Raw genomic sequence first — 6,707 nt, 5'->3', positions numbered from 1 at the left:
CTGAGCGTAAAAAAACAATTGCGAGAGCGGTGTAAAACACAGATTCCGTAATTGACTTTTTGTATTACATGCTTTATATGTAGTTTAAATGAAAGTTCAGAGTCTAGCCATACACCAAGATATTTAAAGCTATCAACTTTATGCAGAGAAGTGCCATCCTTACATGTTATTACTACATTAGGTTTGGATTTGAGCTTCTGCCTGGTACCAAAGACCATGGTATAAGATTTTGTTTTGTTAAGCAGTAGTTTATTGTGTGATAGCCAGTCCTGTAAGATATTAAAATCCGATTGAAGAGAGATCTGAATTCGTGAAAAATCTGATTTGGATGTATATATGACAGTGTCATCAGCATAAAGGTGAGTACAACAATTAATGAGACAAGAAGATAAATCATTTATGTAAATAGAGAACAGAAGTGGGCCCAGAGTTGATCCTTGGGGTACACCCTTTTGTTGGATCAACAGGCAGTGGCGGTTCTACAGGGTGGCACAGGGTGGCAGCTGCCACCTCAGAAAAATACCTTGCCACCCCATTTGGCAGCTTTGTTTTGAAAGAAAAGTTGTGGCTCATCGGACATTTATGAGAGAAAATCTCTAATGTCCGAGTGCAAGTGAATGCAGCACAAGACGCGAGCCTTGTAACCCCTCCCCCCCTGGCGCGAGCGTGGAAATATGATTGGCGGCGATTTCATTTGAACGGGGGACAGCTCAAAACGAGAAGCATTTCAGATCCAAGTAGACGGAAGGAATGTGGTATTTGCGGTCAGGGTATGGCTGGGGTAGGCTACAGCCATACCAAGAAATGGCTTAGCCCCACCATGAAAAATGATGTTAAAGTAAGCAAAATAAAGTCCGCCAACTCGCGCAGAGTAAATTGCACAGACAGCAGTTAGTAAGATTGATTTCAGTAGCCACTTGTCTGGAAATACCGAAGACTAGAAACGGTTTTGAAAACTTTTGTCACGTAGTGATCGTCTTCTCAATAGAACATCTTTGATAATGTCTTCTGGCCAATCAGAATCAAGATAACGGCGTGGTGTTGTTGCAGGAAGTCCCGACGGAGAATACTTTTGCGGTAGTACATCTCTATAGACATCGATACAACATTACGTATTGATAGAAATCAACACGTAATGAAATAAGACCCCACGGTTTGATGATTGATAGGTGTGTGGGCTGTCTTTCATTTTGACACACAGAACAATGGGGGCTATCCACCCTTATCCACAATGTAAAGTAATTCACACAGCCTCTTCCCTCTTCTCTCTGTGAGTATCAGCAGGTTCAGCTTTCAGAACAAAGTAACAAAAAACTAAAATGGCATTCATTTTTATAAATATGTAGTAATAGATTTATTTATTTTTCTTCTCAAGAGAGTACCAGAATGTGTATTTTATGTTAGTATTTCAAAAAATCTCCTGGGGGAGAATCCCTCCAGACCCCCCTGCAGGGGTTGGGTTTTCAACATCTCAACTCTTTCACTTGTGGAGAAATTGCAGGATTGGCTACAGGTCGCCCTTTTTATTTACTACAAGACAAATGTGCCTTTTTATTTCATACAGTTCAATTTGGATTGAGACAGGGAAATAATCTAAACCTCACGTGTGGCGTATGTAATGTAATTACATTGCAAATACTGACTTGAGCCCCACCACTGTATGGGTTAGCCCTACCATAGATTACCCAACACAAATACTCTGGAGCCGCCACTGTTTGCGGTCTACAATGACAGAGAAGAGCCTGTGAAGTTTGGCTGTACTCAGCATTTAATCAAAACGCACCATAGCTTTAGATCTTAATAAGTTTGTGAGGCGTTTTGCTGATCAAGATGGTAATCGCCACATTCAGCTGTTATAGGCATGCCAACTTGATGCTCTGCTCACGGATGAGTCGATGAGAATAATAAACTGTTAAGATGATGACCTTACGTGTGTATAATATTTTTCTTCTTTGTGGGGTTGTGCCCCCAAAAAACTGTTTCAAGTCCTGAGAAAGTCAAATAAGACGGTGTGTAAAACTTCACTGCCCAGCCAAAAAAAAGTAACCACTTTGATTTAACTAGGCCAGTAGGTAAGGACTTTCCACTGGATAATAGCTGCAGCGATGTTTATGTTTTAGCTGAATACACGTTTTTTAACCCTAATTGATGCAGTTAGTCACTTCTTTAATGTTTGTTCTTTCTGATGTAAAGTCAAGGTTGTAACTGTTTGCAATGAAGTTGTGGGGCGCTGAACTGTTCTGTTGATTCTTTTGATTTATGATAGTAATTACTTGTCTTTCAAATTTGAAGGAGGGTGAGCAAGCATCTTGAGGAACATTCATCATTAACTCCTCCAAAAAATATAGTTTATTTAATAATAACACTGAATATGTGAATCATAACAGTGATTGACAGCTGATAGGAATAATATGATTGTTAATAGTATCATATTCATACAGACAAACATCGACGAGACAGTTAATTAATGTACTTATTGCAGCAGTCTGCATAGATTTGTACCCCTGCTGGTCTAAGAGTGAAACCAACTCATTCAGTTATTGTTCAGTTAAAATTCATTAAATGATGTCTGCCACCTTATATATTTATATGTAAGGCTTTACTGATGTGCCACAATAATGTCACCTAATGTTATTGAGTTAAAATATCAATATTGTGGCTTTCCAAGTTAACATTGTTGATATGACTGCGATTAAATCAGCATATACTTCTGCCAGGGGATGCCACCCCTGAAATTCTCCTGCCACCCTCTTGCCACCCCATGAATATTTGTCTAGATCCGCCCCTGTCAACAGGTCAGACTGTTTTCCATTAACAACCACACATTGCTTTCTACTGTGAAGGTACGAGTTAAACCATAACACTGTATTATTAGAAAGGCCAATGCCGTGAAGTTGATCCAAGAGCAGATATCGATCAACGAAATCAAAGGCTTTTGTCAAGTCAATAAAAATGTAATCAGGTCTGTGTATATCGGTCTTATCTGAAATATGTTCTTTGTTGCATTTGAACAGCGGTTCAGAGAAAAAAGCCCAGGTGTAACACAACAAATACCATTTATTAAACCTTAATATATATCATATATCAGTCACACTGGATTTTGTGATCCTCGCCCTCAGATTAGTATTTAATTGTGTGATGAGTTACTTTACCATGAGGGGTCATAATCCCCGAAGTGAAACAAAATAGAGAAAGCAAATGGAGTAAGAAAAGGGGAAATTAGTCAAAAAGGCCAAAAAGACGAATAAAACGCCCCCCTTATCGTTATTATTGCACAATTGTTGTAATGTAACTAAATTGTCGGAACAATTCCACATCTGTCCCACTACCAAATATTGTTGCTTTAAAAACAGTTTAAGGAGCTGTACAATTTAAAAAATAAATAATTGTACCTCTGTTCCTTTTCAAAAGCGGGTATCAAACGTGTGACCTGCCAACATTGTCATCAACACTGAGGCCTCTCTTTCACCAGCTGACAGATGAGGCTGCGGCCCCTTCCTCTGATCCTTTGGGGGCAGCATTGGGAGATCATTGAGTCACAGGCTGTTTTCAGGCTGTGTGGTCTGTGGTCTGGCCTGCAAGTCTGAGAACCAGTTTGACTTGACAGGAACATAATTAACCTGTTAAACCCCGAGCCTGTTTTTCAGGTTGCAGGCTCGAAAATGACATTCCCAGAACAAATGACCTTATCTTCCCTTCTAAAAGGGTTAAATTAATAATCTTTTTTCTCAAAGTAATGATAACCCTGTGAGTTGGATGTAGAAAAGTCAGATTCAATATAGATGTTTTTTATTTTAAAGAAAATTCAGGTTGAACATAGTAAAAAACTGTAAATTATAGTGTCCGTCCAAAAAATATTTTGTACTTATAGTGAAAACCAGTGGCGTTTTTATATGTACAAAAGTGGTGGGGCACAAAAAACGTAGATGTCTATATACGAGCTTCTGCAGTGAGGTTTATGGCTGGTGAGGCACTGGCACTGACTCTTCAGGTTTACAAATATTATATTTTGACCTAAATCAAAATATAATATTATTTTCAAAAGCCGCTTTAGTCTGATGCTTCAATTCATTTTAAACAGACAGTTCAACAGAAGGATACCCAAAAAATGTAATTTTATCATTTAAATATTGAATTGTTCTCTCTTAGTAAGATCCCATTTTCAATAAAATTGTGGTCTTACCTTGACTTGAAGATGAAGTCCATTTGCCTATCCTTCTGGACAAAAATCTCTATTACTTTTTTGTAAAAGTCCTCCTTATCTTCTTGTAGTTTCAAAAGTCTATCATAAATCTAAATGATGGATTTATGATTCGAAAATTATAAAAGTAGGGTAGACATGTGGATATTGAACAAACCGTACATTTATGTAACAGCTACGTTTCCCACAGATCTTATTTTGAGCTATTTTCTAAAATCCTATGGAGAAATCTCATTACTTTTTTGTGGAGGGAAGCCATGCGCAGCTTACTTCCTGGTTTTAGGACGCGTCTCTCTCCTCTTCACCTCCTCTTCACACACCACACTTTTCGCGGCACACGTACTTACAGCCAATCAGCTCTGAATTATGTGAGATGACGTATGGTGGGGATGGCAGCACTATGCCCCTATGGTCATTATTTTTTGCCACACATATTAAATAGGAAAATACTCTGAGCATGCGCAGTGTAGTGTTTACAGTCACCGTTCATTTAGACAGTGAGAGGGAGGGGCAGGATCGGGTTTTGTCCCACATGGCTCTAAACAAACAGCTCAGTAGGCACACACTGTAGACACTAATTAGAAGAACACATACTAAAACAGCAATGTACAGACGAATCAGATTATTAAACATGATCTTAAAATATATTTTATATATATTTTAATTTATTTTTTGCATTTTGTTGTAATCATTATTTTAATACTTTCTGCCCCACCTGCCCCTAATGACCAGTCGCCACTAGTGAAAACTAACCTTGGATGATGGGTTAGTAGACTAAAAGCTTTAGGAATCCAAAGTACAACATATAATAAGTACCCTGTATCAAGATTGATGCAAAACAAGTGATATTTGACCTTGTCAGACAGATTTAGCACAAAAAAACCTCTTCTGGGGCCATTTGGGTGGATTTTCCATATCTCTGGCCCCCCTTGCTGGATTTTGACATGTGACATCTCTTTCTGACCGTCAGAGCCAATGGAATCGAGGGGCACTCCCACATAGTCCTTATTTGGTAATGTGTGTGTGTGCAGCCACTCTGGTGGCTACCATTAGCAGCTAACTTTTGCTCTCCGATATGTACATAAAAATAGAATTATGGATTATAAATGAAATAATTTTTTTTATACAGAGACGTTAAAAACCTATGGATTAACCGATTCAGCCGCGTTTTTTCTCGTTTTAATGCCATTGAACCCGTCTTTTGATCAGATTGACAGCTACGGTGAGACGATCTCCCTAGAAGCTCCATAAAGGTACGTGTTGTGATGTCTGTATTTGCTTCCCCTGTCGCGAGTCCGGATCACTCAGTGATGATACTATATACCTAAATAATCTGTGGAACCTCAGCTTTAATCGGATATCTTGTATGTGCAGCGACGATAAGTAATAAGGGTACTTTTATCTTGAGTTCTGTGCCAATGTCCGTTAGCATTTTTCGCTAAGGGGTAATTTAGATGCTTCTTATGAGACTTTTGTTTTGGTAATTATGGTTTGTATCGTCAGTTAGCTGAGCTTATTTCCGTTAATCTGGTATAACACATTAGGTTCTTAAATATTAAGATCCCCTGAGACACAGTGTCGTGAAAAAAAAAAACAGGGTCCCCGCCGACGGGGACCTTGGGGTTTAACAGGTCCCAATCCCATGTCATGCTTTTCCGGTTATTACCCGTCCCCTTGTGTGCTATGAAGGTTTTTATGCATGTAACGGTCTGCAAACTCACAAACCCTCAAAGTACACCCTGTAGCGAGTAAAACTCTAACACAGAAAATACCTGTCTATGCTGCCACAGAACGCCTCGTTGGAGATTTCTCTTGTTCCATTGTTTTCTTCCTGGGTACAGTGACGTGCCCATATCCAAATGGACCCATTGGTCCACATGGACCAATCCGTGGAGCCGTTACGTTACGTCCGCGGAGCCGTTAGGTTAAGTCCGTGGATTGGTCACACACACACACACACACACACACACACACACACACACACACACACACACACACACACACACACACACACACACACACACACACACACACACACACACTCACACTCACACACACACACACACACACACACACACACACACACACACACACACACACACACACACACACACACATACACACACACACACACACTCAATCTTTTCTCAGCTGCAGCTCCGCCTATTTCTCCCCCCTGAGACGGCGGGACTCGGCGAGGCTGTGAGTCGGTGTGTGAGCACACACACAAACTCCCAGCCAGGCTGCGTGTGTGTGTGTGTGTGGGTTCGGGCTGGTTTTGGGATGGGTTTCGCTGTCTTGCAGACGGCCACTGGGCTCATATGGAGGGTGGGGGGGGGCAGGAGCTCCAACAAACCGTTTAGGACAGAGAGTGAATACATATACTACAGAGATGCTGTATGAGGAACCAATGTGATTTTGGAAAATTGCACAGTATAAATGTATTCTAGTAGACCTCAACAATGAAATTATGATCAGTAGAAATGGCCATGACATGGGACCTTTA

The sequence above is a fragment of the Gymnodraco acuticeps genome, unplaced genomic scaffold, assembly GCF_902827175.1.
Source record: "Gymnodraco acuticeps unplaced genomic scaffold, fGymAcu1.1, whole genome shotgun sequence".
NCBI classification, from domain to species: Eukaryota; Metazoa; Chordata; class Actinopteri; order Perciformes; family Bathydraconidae; genus Gymnodraco; species Gymnodraco acuticeps.
The sequence above is the reverse complement of the archived record's forward strand: the minus strand, read 5'-3'. Positions refer to the sequence as shown.